We start from the raw sequence: 14,830 nt of genomic DNA, 5'->3' as shown, positions 1-14,830 counted from the left end.
CCAGTAACTGTCTGCTACTGCGACTGATTGATCCCTAAAATAATGTTTGTCCGGAATTGTCATTGTTATGTTTTCGCATGACTGATCATGCATACCCGGATTTTCAAACCATATTGTTTTCTCTGGAAATATAGGATCCATCTTTGCGTGTGGAAACCAGGATAAAACCCAAGTTGTCTTACACTTCACTGTCGTGTTTCCTACCTCGTGTCCAATTAGGCCACTATACTTATACCCACCATTCGCATCACATTCACACTCAACGGTTCGATCTACTCGATACCTTGTTGGAGGGCCTTTTTGGTCCGTTGTTTGTTGAAATTCTCTACACATCCTATACCTAATTTTCTCAGGTGTTGATGTTAGCCTTGGATAATAATGTCCAGCTCTTTGACCAGAAGTAAATCTACATTCTATCGTACACATTGGCAGTGGAGGAGGTTTAACCACAAAGACTTGTGAAGCAAATCTTGGGTCTTTGCAAATCCGCCGCTGCTCCTCTGCACATGTCTTCATATTATGTTTTTCTGGAATTACAATTGAAACGCCTGGCGGCGCCATCGAGCATGCTATACATTCTTCATCTGTCATGTCTCTCGCGGTATACCTTTCCGTACCCGCGATTTTCATTCGCCGCTGCGATTTCTCGAGCTCTACTTCTAGTAACAACCATATCAGACAACTTATTATCACACACAACTTTATCTTCCACATCTTGTTTTCCTAATTTAACGTTACTGCCCTGTTGATCTTGGTTGGTCTCATTGACGGTGGCAGCGTGAGCCTTAGTACAGTGGTTCAGATGGTACCAGGTTGAGTTGCCCTTACGACGGTGTATGGTCCCTCACGCCTCGGTTGGTTCCACTTTCGTCGAAACACCTTGATGTAGACGAGATCCTCTGGGACCACCGTCTTCTCGAATGGTTGTTTGACCATGGACTCTTGTCTCTTCACCTGCAGGGAGATGGCCTTCTGGATAGCCGTCAATTGTCTCATATAGTCTCTCAGTTCAGTTTGTAGTTGCTCAAGCGGCGGCCCCTTATAGGGACCTCTCAAATGCGGCGCTGGCATTGGTCTGCCTGTTAGCATTTCATGCGGTGTTAAATGTGTGATCCGATGAGTTTGCATACGATAACTCATCAGCGCTAACGGCAGCGCATCCACCCAGTTGAGCTTAGTACTCGCACAGATCTTGTTTATCTTTGATTTTAATGTTCCATTTACTCTTTCCACCATCCCCTGACTTTGTGGGTGATACACCGCACCCAACTGTGTTTAATATGTAATTTTTGTAGGATGCCCTTCACGACCTTTTGAACAAATGCCGCACCGTTATCTGAGCTTAATTCTGACGGTATGCCAAATCGCGGAATAAAAATTACTGTTTCCGCGCCTAGATCTTTTGATGGTACTGCTTCAACCCAACGACTAAATCGGTTGATCATATCTACATAATCAATAACTAAATGCTTAAACAGCCCCTGTGGGACTGGAACAAATCCATTCGGTGCTCGTACGCATTTCCTGATGTTATTCTCTGCACAGATTTCACACTGGTTGAGCACTTCGTCTACCGTGGCCTGTAAATATGGAGACCAGTAACCTTGTTTCTTCAACTTTTTTACAACCTCCCCCCTTGCACAATGATCTATATTGTGCGCTTCCGATATCAACATAGTCAGCAGTGACACTGGAGCAATAATCAGTCCTTCATGTAATCTCCAAAGTCCTTTATCATCACAGGTAGCACCCCTCTCTCTCCACAGTGTCTTTTCGTTCAGGCTTGCGTTGCCTTGAATCAGGATTATATCTTCTGGCGTTGCTATCGGTTCCAGTGAAACCATAGGTGCAAGGACAGCAACTTTGCTTTTTGACACTTCTTTGGCTGCTTCTTCCGCTGCATTGTTCCCACGTATTACTGCATCATCTCCTCTTCTGTGTGCCTGGCACTTGATGATGGCTAATTTCGATGGTAACATCATTGCAGACATTAGTTCCGTGATTTGTTGATGATGTTGAATTGGGCTCCCATCCGATTTTTTGAATCCTCTTTGCTTCCAAACTGTACTGTGCTTCTTTCATCAAGTCCCTCAATGGGTTAGTCTTCCATGCGTAGTCCTCAATCCACTCAGAGATGAATCCCGTCATTCCAAGGAAGGTCATCATTTGTCCGACTGTCTGAGGTTTTGGAGCTTTGCTGACTCCCCCAAGCTGCTCTGGTGTCATTGCAATGCTTCCTTGTGAAATGAGTCTTCCCAGATATTCCACTTGCGGCTGACAGTATTGTAATTTGGCTGGTGAAGCCTTGTGTCCTGTTCCAGCCAGTCTATTTAGGACTCTGATTGAGTCTCTATGACATTCTTCGAGCGTTGCTGAGCAGATTAGCAGGTCATCAACATATTGTATCAGTGTACTATCGATGTCTTGGCCTTCCAGGTCATTACGTAGTACTTAGTTGAACATATGAGGACTATGTTTGAAGCCTTGTGGCAACCGTGTGTAACTGTACTGCTTTCTTCGGTATGTGAATGCAAAGAGATACCATGAGTCTTCAGATAACGGAATACTAAAGAATGCTGAACAAAGATCAATTACTGTGAAGTACTTTGCGTTTGGAGGCTGGTATTTGGATTTGGAACTTCAGCTGGCCAATCCTGGACAACCTCATTTACCGCTCTCAAATCATGCACCAATCTGTATTTAGATTTGTCCGATTTGAGAACTGTAAAAATCGGAGTGTTGCATGGACTTCGCAACTCAATTAGTACTCCAGCCTTGAGCAGTCCGTCGATCGTCTTCTGTATTCCTGCTTCCGCTTCTGGCTTCAGCGGATATTGTGGTCGAAACGGCAACTTCGTTCCCCGTTTCAATTTTATTTCAGCTGGATTTGTTGATTTTACCAATCCAACATCGGTGTCGTGGTTTGACCACACCTCCTTCGGAACATGTTTCAGCATTTCTTGTCTCAATACGTCCTCTTGTTTTTCTTCATCTTGAACAGCTTGTGTCGCCTCTGGTATGGTAATCACCCAAGGTTTCGCATCCATTTTCATTTCACACGGTATTCTCACCATACCAACTTCGTCTGAGATCGTCATTTCCGAATCTTCAGTTTCAATCCATCTCACGCTCTTCGCTGCTTTCACCATGGGACTTAGGTCTTTAGATCTGAATCCTTTGTTGACAACTAATGCAATATGTGGTTCTGATTCCGGCACTCCGAACCACTGCGAGGTGAAGTCGTTTGGTTTGATGTTTAGAGCTGCACCCTGACGGCCAATCAGGAGGCAGTCGGCCCAAACTTCCACTGTGGTGTTCTTTGTTTGTTTGTCCCATATTTCCTTGTAGACCATACTGCAGGATGAGTCATAATACATAGTGCAGGGGTCGGGAACCTATGGCTCGCGAGCCATATATGGCTCTTTTGATGACGGCATCTGGCTCTCTGAAAATTTCTGAACGAAACAAATTTTACTAATAATGTTACTTTAGCAAAATAATTAATAATAATAATAAAGTCAGAAAAAAACATGTAAAAAAAAATAAATAAATAAATACACACATTTTAATTTATATATATTTTCACCTGCAACTTTTCGTTCAGGCACGCAGCGAAGAGCCAATCTGTTCTCCGGTGAGCGGGAAGGTCCGCTACCCGGAAAGTCTAATTTTAATTGATAATTTACAACAATCTGCACAAGTCATTTTGAAGCAAAGAAGAAATATTTCCTTTCGTTTTTGGTTAGCTTTTTTTATGCAGGGTGAACCCTTCTAATCAAGATGACGAAAAGGAAAAGCGATGAAGATTACCGTACGTTTCAGCAGGAATGGACAGAGCAATTTGCCTTTATTGAGAGAGCAGGTTGTGCAGTGTGTCTTATATGCAATGATAACATTTCCTCGATGAAATGGTCAAATATAAAGAGACACTTCGACACACGCCATGCCACATTTTCAGCGAAATATCCAGTGGGAGACAAGAGAAAGAAGGCCTGTCAAGAACTACTTTCTACAGTCCAGGCGAGTCAGCAGCAGCTCCGTGTATGGGCCAAACAAGGTGATTTTAACTCTGCTAGCTTTGCTGGTTCTTTAGCAATTGTGAGGAGCGGGAAACCGTTTACAGATGGCGATTATGCCAAATCATTCATGCTTGATGTGGCCAACGAGCTTTTTGACGACTTTAAGGATAAAGATAAAATAATCAAACGGATAAAAGATATGCCTCTTTCAGCAAGAACTGTGCACGATCGTGCCATCATGATGTCGAAACAAGTGGAGAAAAAACAAGTGAATGACATAAATGTAGCAGAGTTTTTTCCCTCGCTTTGGATGAATCAACAGATGTCAGTCATTTATCCCAGTTCAGTATTATTGCACGCTATGTTGACGGTGACTCGCTGCGTGAGGAAAGTCTTGCCGTTTTGCCACTAAAAGGGACGACGAGAGGAGAGGATTTATTCAAGTCTTTCATGGAGTTTGCAAATGAAAAGAATCTACCAATGGATAAACTTATTTCTGTGTGTACCGATGGTGCTCCGTGCATGGTGGGGAAAAACAGAGGATTTGTAGCGCTGCTTCGTGAGCAGAACAGACCCATCCTCAGCTTCCACTGTATTCTACATCAGGAGGTACTTTGTGCGCAAATGTGTGACAAGCAGCTTGATGACGTGATGTCACTGGTCATTCGGGTGGTCAACTTTATTGTTGCCCGAGCTTTAAACGATCGCCAGTTTAAAGCACTGTTGGATGAAGTGGAGAATAATTATCCCGGTCTTGTTTTGCACAGTAATGTGCGTTGGCTGTCAAGAGGGAAGGTGCTTAGCCGTTTTGCAGCTTGCCTGAGCGAAATACGGACTTTTCTTCAAATGAAAGGCATCGAGTATCCCCAGCTAGCGAACACTGAGTGGCTCCTCAAGTTTTATTATCTTGTGGACATGACTGGACATCTGAACCATCTCAATGTGAAAATGCAAGGCATTGGAAATACAGTCTTATCCCTTCAACAGGCAGTCTTTGCATTTCAAAACAAGCTGGAAATCTTTACTGCGGATATTGAGACTGGTCGTTTACTACACTTTGAAAAACTGAAAGTATTTAAAGATGAGTGCACAGCAAGTGACTCCCCTGAACATTTTGATCTCCATCAGCTCGCAGTTTTCACATCTTCTCTCCTGACGTCATTCAAAGCACGCTTTGGGGACTTTCGTGAGCACACTAGTCTTTTTCAATTCATCACTCATCCGCACGAGTGTGATTTGGACAAAGTAAACCTGAGTTTCATCCCCAATGTCTCTGTCAGAGATTTTGAAGTAGAAGTTGCTGACCTGAAGGCCACAGACATGTGGGTTAATAAGTTCAAGTCACTGAATGAAGATTTGGAAACCCTTGCACGAGAACAAGCAGAGCTGGCAGGCAAACACAAATGGACAGACATGGACAGACTTCAGCGCGCAGACCAGCTGATTGTCAAAACCTGGAACGCGCTTCCCGTCACGTACAAAACACTGCAGCGTGTGAGTCTTGCTGTATTGACCTTGTTTGGATCTACGTATGCATGCGAACAGTCGTTCTCACACCTAAAACACATCAAAACCAACCTGCGATCACGTTTAAAAGATGGAAGCCTAAACGCCTGCATGAAGCTGAACCTCACCACCAACCAACCGGACTACAAAACAAATCAGCAAAACCATGCAACACCAAAAGTCGCATTAATAGTAAGTCAGAAGTACTTTTCTTATCAATAAATACCTTTAATTTTATTTTGAACAACGTGTTATAACAGTCTTATTATAATATATATATTGTTGGTCTTCTTCGATTTAGATAAGAAATTGCTGACCTGAGGGCCTCAGACAGCGGTGAACAAGCAGAGCGGGCAAGTAAACATGGACAGATATGAATAAAACCTCAGCCTGCAGACCAGTTGATTGTTATAATTATAAATAATTGTTAGTTTTTGTTATTAACTTACAATGTTGTTCAAAATAAATTCTGTCTTATTATACTATAAACTCATTGATTTTCCTCTTCCATTTGGCTGTTTTTGGTATTAAAATATACATATTGCTCTCCTAGGATTAGATTTTAAAATTTGGGTTTTTTCGGCTCTTTCAGCAAAAAAGGTTCCCGACCCCTGACATAGTGCAATGATAATGTTGTTGGCTTGAATGCCTCTGGAAGCTGTATTTTTATGACAGGTTCCCAGGTTTTCACAATTTCATTTACAGGCTCTTGTAGATTTTCCAGCCAATAGACCTTTGCACATTTGCTTTGTTGTAGCATTTGTTTTTTGAGTCCAATCCTGTCCAGATACACCCCGTCGGGAGTGCACCACAATTTGACTCCAAGCTTACACAAATTGTCTCTTCCCAGCAAACTTACTGGTGTTTCATCTGACACAAGAATGGGTATCATAATTTCACCCTCTTCAGTAGAGATTTTCACTGGGTCTGTCATTGGAATGGTTTGTTTTGATCCCGGCAATCCTATTGTTCTTACCAATTTGCCGGACATAGGGAGGTTTGAGGCATACTCCGAACTTATGCAGGTATATGTAGCTCCGGTGTCAACTAGCATTGGGATTTTGTTGCCTTCGACTTTGACTTGTATTATTGGTTCCCTGCCAGTTTCCCCTGCATGTATTGTGAATTGGGCCTCCCCCACAGGATTCTCTGGGCCCCCCTAATGCCAATATCTTGGACCTGCACCTGGAGATCCTCCTCCTTGCTTTGACGGGCCCCCCTTTGGTTCTCTCCATCCCCCTGGACCGGTTGCTGAACAGTTTTGCGCAAAGTGGCCAGGCCCATGACATTTCCAGCACACGATCGCTTGGCCTGTGGGCGCTTGCCCGTTCCGTCTTGGGGCACCTCGACCCCAGGCAGGCATTTGGCCCTGTACTGCTCTGTAGGGTCGCCGGACAAATGGCTGTTGCTGATAAACATTAACAACCGGAAGCGGTTGTTGGGTTGATGGAGCGATAGGCGGCGCCGTCATGCTTGCCTGGAAGGGTTGGTCCAGTACAGGTGCTTGAGTCTTCAATTTAGTTTTATTCTGCAGGTCAGAGAGCTGCATCTGAGTGAGTTTCTGTTGTTCAGCTCTTTCTAAGTCCTGCTGCCTTTGTTGATCCTTTCTGAATTTTTCAATGGCGTGGACAACATGGTCACGGAACTCCCTGTATGGCATTGAGGTTAACCCTACGACATCCTCCAGCTTACTTTGAACTTGTATTGGCAGGGCTCCGATGACTGCATTGCGGAACAGAGTGGAAAGTATAGGGCTGTTCTCCACTTCCTCCGTCTCCTGCTTCCATCGTTGGAGCTGCCTGCCGATGTATGAAGCTGGATTCTCAGTTTCGCCGAGAGTTTCACCTTTTAATGCCTTTGGATCAATCTTGGCAGGGTATTCATCCCGTAGTGCTCTCCACACTACTGCACGGTAGGCGTTAAATTCAGTTCCATCCGCCATTATATCGATCATCCATCCATTGTTGCTGTGACGCAAAATATTCTCCATCGTTGAAGCACCTACACATTGCGCCAATACTGACTTGATATCGCCGATGGCTAGCAGCTTGCCAATAGTCTCTTCTTCAAACCGTCGAATCCACTTCCCAGCACCTTCATGTATGTCTGGCAGTCGGGAGATCAGACCAGCAAGGTCGAGCGTCTGCCAAGGGATGTACTGACCTTTGTTTCCCTTGATTAGAATTGGAAACTGACCAGGGTCTGTATACCTCTCTGGCGGCCGGATATTTGGCCTATACCTTAGGTCATAATTTCCAGTCGCATTCGCTGACGGTCCAGGTCTTTCACTGTTCCCTCTTGCCTAAGCTCTTGCGTGAAGACTACCTATCTCTTGTTCAAATTCCCTAATGGTAGCGCGGACCGTACTCCGGCTCCCATGTCGACCCAAAACGATTCACCTGACTTTCCCTTGACTGTTCCATTCCTTTCTGCATAGCAGTCGAGCGGTTCTTTACTTCCGCTCCGTCGAACTTTCTCCCCGTGCTACAATGCTTCGGGATAGGAGGATGTTGAGGACTTGTTGGCGCGTTGCCCAGGTTTCGTGCTGGCGATTCCATCTCGTCTCCTCCTCCTTCATCATATTTGAAATCCCCATTTATTTTCATTGTCCCGACCAAATTTGGATACAACCCAGCTGTTGTCATTTCAGCGTTCAATAATTTATCTTTTAGTCGAATCAGTCCTTCCCTAATTTTCTCCCTATAATGCACTCCTTCAGTCTTAAACAGCTTCAAAACCTCTTCTTCAGTATTCCTCTTCTCCTTTCGTTTCTTGCTATCTTTGCCAGACTTGTAGTCCATGATTCTCACCTCCATGACGCCACAAGTGTATGTATCTAACGTACCCCCTTTCGGCCACGCCGGTTGAAGATTCTTCGTCCTCTTCTCCCATTTTTGTGACACCTTTTCAATCAGCTTGGCCTTGTCCGGATGACGCAATCCCAAAAGCTTCACTGGCACAAGAATGTTCATATTCATTCAATTATTGTGTACTGACCTTGCTTTTGCAAACTTGGGGCTGATTTGGTTGTTTGTTGCTGTTTTTCCCAAATCGGGAGGGGCTGAGTAGGCTCATAATGGTGGGGGCCCTTTCCTCTGCTCGGCCCGCACGTCTGCTTCTGCTTGGACACAAACAGTTCATTCCGGCTCAACCCCTTTCATGAATATTCATCTTCGGGCGGACCCGGCTCCTCCCACTAGATTGGGCTTAGTCGTACACGAATTTTGTCTGCCAGAGCATTGCGATGTTTAACGGAACCAGATCTCAATTCCAGAGGCCACATGCAGACAAAGCGCTGGATGAATCATTCATCCTAATGTATTTCCCAGTAAGGTAAGTTTCCTATATCTATCATAAACACCAATCGCGCAGTATTTTTACATCCTGTTTTCACTTATTCTTAAAACCACTTTGTGCTTTCAAGTCATTCTCTATTACCACTGTGTCCTCGCGGGTGAGGAAAAGTAGTCACTCCACTTTTCATGTATTTTTTCAAGACCCCCTTCTTAACCCCCCCCAAAAAAAGAAAAACAAAGCGTCTCTCGCACAGCGTCGTTTACAGCACACAAACAGTTAAGCCCCCAGTCAGAGAGCAGAGAACATCTGGAAACACTCACATACATCCACGCAGGGAGAAGAAGGCGGATTGGGGGGGGGGGGGGGGGGGGGGTTGGGGCAACGGAGAGGGGGAACGGAGAAGAGGGAGAAACTGAACCGAAACCCGGGACCTCTCGCACCCCAAGCGAGAATCATACCCCTAGACTCGGCCGAACACACATTCACAGACAGAGAGAATACACGCAAATTTGGTGCAAGCTGGCACACACTCTTACAAAAAAAGTTTTCCAAGACACGCGAACGACACGAACACACACGCACATACAAAATAGAGTAGAAATATGTTAGTAATTCACACACACAGTCTTTGCATTGCTTTTTCTATGCGACTTTACCTTAATAATAAAACATCTGATTAACTGCTCATTTTCTAACGTCGGTATAACCTTTCAGATTGCAGAAAATGGCGAAGTTCCATGCACCACACTTGTCCTTAAATGTAACTTGCATGTCATCCCCCCAATCCTCAGTCGTCTAGGGAAACACATAAAAAATATTTCCCGTATGAACTATATATAGATCGTCTACTCTCGAACTGTCACTTCAGCCATGATGACGTCTCATCACCGCTTTTTACACAGATCTCAAGACAATTATACGGACCGGAATTAACCGTCTCTCAATGTACAAATACCGACCCGCTGCATCTTATCCAGATCTGGCAGCCGTCCAAAACCAAAAAAATCACAAAAATCCCTGAGCACAGGATTATTGTCGGACAGAAATCTCAACTCAATCTATACTCAATGTATCTCATCCGTCCAAAATGGGCCTGACTGCGGACGAAAACCACGTGCACGATTTGACAATAATTTGGCTCTCACGTCACAGACCCCTGCACCTCAACTTACCCCGAGAAAAAAAATGTGTCCTTACCTCAATTGCTCGTCGGGGCAGCTCCTCACGACGAGAAATCTCGATTCTTTTGCCAATTTCATGTTGGGCGCCAGTAAATGTTGGAGAAATATACGTTCGAGAATTAATGAATTCTTCTTGTATGCGTTCAAAGAAATGCAGGAATGCAGATTACGTAAGAGGGAGTTTCTTGTTTTATTTTTGCATCTTCAGCGTTACAAGAGAACTCAGAAAATCTTAGACATAACAGAGCTTTTATAGCTTCAAAGGAGTAAAACTGAAAGGGGGGTTCAGCCCCGCGAGAGGGCTTACGTAACTTTTTCGGAAATGTTTTTCCCTCAGTTTTCTCAGAAAGTCTTGGCAGGTCAAATGCTTCCCTTAAGAAAGGTGTTTCGTATCTTTCTTCGGAAATGTTTTCGCCGCAGTTTTCTCAGAAAGTCTTGGCAGGTCAAATGCTTCCCTTAGGGGAGGTGTTTGTACTTAATTCGTCTGCCAAGACTTTTCCCGAAAGTCTGATGTCAGCACGACTCTTTTCCACAACACAAGCTGTCACACCAGGTTTGATGGAAAACCTCAAGCTTGATGGCGCGCCATTTTCTTTTATATTTCCTGCATTCTGGTTTAAGGGATCTAGTTTCATCAGTAAACCAAGGCTTGCGTGTTTTAGGTCGTGATTTAGGCCGTATAGGCGCTACTGAATCCAGGACACTAGCCAGGGTAGCATTAAACTAATTCATGAGTGAATCGATAGAGCCTTTGTATGAAGGAAAGGACGCAACTGCTCCTGAAAGAAGATCGGAGAGCTAAAAAACTGCCAATGCTTATATTGCGTCTGCTAAATCCTTCAGCTTTTTTAGTACTACATTTAGCTAGAACTTCGAATGTAACTAAATAATGATCTGAGAAAACTGTAGTACACAGTAACACCGTCATGTTTGAGGTTGAAACTCCTCGAGTCAGAACGACTTCTAGCGTATTTCCATCTTTATGAGTTGGCAAATCAACCAGTTGATTAAAACCAAATGCATCAATTAGAGACTGAAACGCAATAGTAAGTGAACTGAGTGGGGAGTTCATATGAATGTTAAAGTCCCCCATAATTATAATTTTGTCTGCATAGGTTACTAGTTCAGACAAAAGTTCAGCGAATTCGTCTAAGAAAGCTGTGTATGGCCCTGGTGCGCGATAAGTAGTTACTACATAAATTGGGCGTGCTACATGGCTGCTCACGTAGTCTTGAGGAGAAGCCTCATTTAACAGTAAAAACTCATCCGGTCTCAAGCAAGTTTCACATAGACCAATCAAGTTAAGTTTGTAATCACGAATAATATTATCAACAAGTAAAGCTTTAGGAGCAAGCGATCTAATATTTAAAAGACCAAATTTTAGCTTTGCTGAATCATTTAACTTAGCTAAAGTCTTTGAAGAGATCGTCACAAGATGTCGCCGTTCGGGTGCGTTGGGTTTCAGGCGTCGGTTGACCCGCAAGATCGATAAAGAAATAATGGTTGAATTAGATACATCTTCGTGTCCTTTTTGCTCCTTCGACTTCGCACGCTTCACACACTTCCCCGCACGACAACCCCGCTTCTGTTTTCTGTTTTTACGGCGCCTTCGTCGCTTCATAGGTGGAGTGGCTGACCACGAAGATCCCGGATCCCTTTGTAGCTCGTTCGGGATATCATAGGCGGTATAAAAAGTGCCCGAAAAGTTGAAATTTAGAGGCCCACCCAATTTACACTATGGATTACTTCTATCCTATGGACATGGGTTTTAACGCACAAGAAATGCGTTTATTCGAGGAATTTCAACTCCTTGCCCTGAAGATTTCTCGTGCCGGCGTGATGAAGGGGCCTATGGTGGAGGAAAAGCCGGAGCTAGCGAAGCGGCTAGCGGCGTTATAAGTCTTCGGTACCATCCGTAATCATGGTAAATGCGAACTCACGACCAAATAAGATCATCGAGTGCTGGTGGAAAACATCGAAGCGCACAGGGAGCGCAGTTGCTGTGTTTTGCGGAAACGTGGCTCACGTTTAGCATTCCGGACGCTAACGTGTAGCCACCCGGAGCTACCCGGAGCAATCCGGCTTCAACGCCGCTAAACAGAGACACGAAAACCGGGGAGAATCGGAGAGGAGGCGGACTTGCTAACACGAGGTGGTGTATCCCTGGATTTTCACAAAGAAAACTTTTCCATCTGCCGCAGGGATGTCGAAATTTTGGACTGGCGTGACGTCATCCACTTCGCTACAAGCACCCCTAGGGCATCATGTTCATCTGTTAATAAACAACAGGGTAGACTGCTGGAAGTGTGAATTTCCCTACGGGGATGAATAAAGTATCTATCTATCTATCTATCTATCTATCTATCTATCTATCTATCTATCTATCTATCTATCTATCTATCTATCTATCTATCTATCTATCTATCTATCTATCTATCTATCTATCTATCTATCTATCTATCTATCTATCTATCTATCTATCTATCTATCTATCTATCTATCTATCTATCTATCTATCTATCTATCTAAATAGATGATTAGCTGGAGAGCAACAAGCCGCAGCATCCATCATGTGCGCTGCCATCTACAACTATTACAAGAAATTTACGTTTTTAAAAAGTAATTATTCACAATATTTAGTGGAAGTACAATTTTGGCAAAAATATCAATCAAATAATTCGCAAATATTTGAATGCATCACAAGAGCAAGTCAAGTCAAGTCAAGTCATTTTTATTTGCATAGCCCTTAATCACAATTAGTATCTAAGGGCTTCACAAGTTATTACATATAAGAGGTTTAGGTTATTCGTATGCTATAGAGTAAAAGTGAGTTTTAAGCTTAGATTTAAACATTTCCACTGAGGTTGCAGATCGGATCTCAGGGGGAAGAGCATTCCACAACACCGGTGCCCGGATGGAGAACGCTCTCGAACCAGCGGAACACTTCTTGGCTCTTGGGATCACCAGAAGACCGGCGCTCTCGGAACGAAGGCTTCGGGCCGGGACATAGGGGGTGATCAGATCTGAAAGATATGAGGGGCAAAGTCCGTGTATGATTTTGTATAATAATAGGAGAACCTTAAAATCGCATCTTAGGCTAACAGGGAGCCAATGCAGGTTAGCCAAAATTGGAGTGATGTGATCGTACTTTTTTGTCCTTGTTAAAAGCCTCGCTGCAGCATTTTGTACCAGCTGGAGACTCTTGAGTCTGGTCATCGGAAGACCGGAAAGTAGTGCATTACAGTAGTCGAGACGGGAGGTAACAAACGCGTGAATTATGATTTCCGCATCCGACTGAGACAGTATAGGACAAATTCTAGCAATGTTACGGAGATGGAAGAAAGCGGTTCTAGTAATTTTCTTCACATGTGTTTGAAAGGACAGATCAGGGTCGAAAATGACACCTAAAATTTTAAGTGAGTCGCTCTGTGTGATGTGGCAATTGTCTATGTTCACAGTGGTTTTAGAGAATAAGTCACGGGACTTAGATGGACCAATAACTAACATTTCAGTCTTTTCAGAGTTAAGACGCAGGAAATTGAGTGACATCCACTCTTTTATCTCAGTGAGGCAGGCCTCCAAATTTCCACAGTTTAGTGTGGCAGATTCCTCCATCGGGATATAGAGTTGAGTGTCATCTGCGTAGAAATGGAAACTGATATTATACTTGCGAATAATATCACCTAGTGGAAGCATATAAATGCTGAAAAGAAGGGGGCCAAGCACTGAACCCTGCGGAACACCACAAGTAACACTAAATGGCTCAGATGTCAATTCGCCATATTTAACGCAATGTGTCCTATCTGAGAGGTAGGATCTGAACCTTAATAGGACATTTCCTGAGAGACCAATCTATTTTTCCAACCGTTCTAGCAAGATATTATGGTCCACTGTGTCAAATGCAGCACCAAGGTCCAGCAGCAGCAAAAGTGATGATGCGCCCGAGTCCATTGCCCGTAGGAGATCATTGGTTACCTTAATCAGAGCTGTCTCAGTAGAGTGGTTAGCCCTGAATCCTGATTGCATTGATTCAAAGAGATTGTTCTCGGACATGAAATCATTCAGCTGCTGTGCCACTACTTTTTCAAGTATTTTAGAAAGAAACGGTAGGTTTGACACAGGTCTATAATTACATAAGTTTTCTGGATCAAGGTTGGGTCGTTTCAGTGTGGGTTTAATGACGGCGGACATAAAAGTAGCTGGATCTACACCTGAGGACAGTGATATGTTTAAAATATTTAGAACTGAAGGTGCAAGAACGCCAAAGAGACCTTTAATAAGTGAACCTGGGAGCGGGTCGAACAGGCAAGTCGTCGGTTTGGCCGTATTCACCATCTGTTTAAGATTATCGAGTGACAGTTCACTAAAACGGGACAAAATCCCTGGACAGCCACCATGTCGTGCATCTATAGATTTGAGTGCTTTAGTATGTGTTGAAATAATACTGTCTTTAGCAATTTCTTCCTGTAGCAATTTCTTCCTGTATGCTTTGGATCTTCTTCGTAAAGAAGACCATTATGTCGTGGGCAGAATGAGTGGAGCTATCTGGGATAGTTTGTTGCCTTGTGAGCAATCAAAGAGACCCCCAAAAAACATGTCTTTTTCTTCCTTTTTTCTTCTTTATTTTTGTACCGTTTTTAAAAAAATGTTGCCTTTTTTTTTTTTTTTTTTTTTTTTTTTAGCTTTTTACATGTTTTTTCTTGCCTTTTTCTTATTTTGTTCTCTAGTTTCATGTTTTCTTTGGTTACTTCCTTTTTTATAGCTTTTTATTTTAAGTCAAGTCAAGTCACGTTTATTTATATAGCCCTTAATCACAAAAATGTCTCA

The 14,830-nt window shown here is 43.5% G+C and overlaps 1 protein-coding gene and 1 long non-coding RNA gene across 4 annotated transcripts in view; both read left to right on the top strand.

Annotated features, from left to right (window-relative positions):
• LOC148361950 (uncharacterized) overlaps nucleotides 1-14,830 on the top strand; it is a 294,325-nt gene that overhangs the window by 84,462 nt on the left and 195,033 nt on the right. The window lies entirely within an intron of this gene.
• Nucleotides 5,683-5,925, top strand: LOC148361953 (uncharacterized). Its single transcript, XR_015851054.1, has 2 exons — nucleotides 5,683-5,717; nucleotides 5,827-5,925. It is a non-coding gene; the product is annotated as an uncharacterized LOC148361953 (long non-coding RNA).

This window comes from Urocampus carinirostris, chromosome 8 (genome assembly GCF_059441175.1).
Source record: "Urocampus carinirostris isolate Australia breed hairy pipefish chromosome 8, RoL_Ucar_1.0, whole genome shotgun sequence".
NCBI lineage: Eukaryota > Metazoa > Chordata > Actinopteri > Syngnathiformes > Syngnathidae > Urocampus > Urocampus carinirostris.
This window is presented reverse-complemented; position numbering and strand designations above follow the sequence as displayed.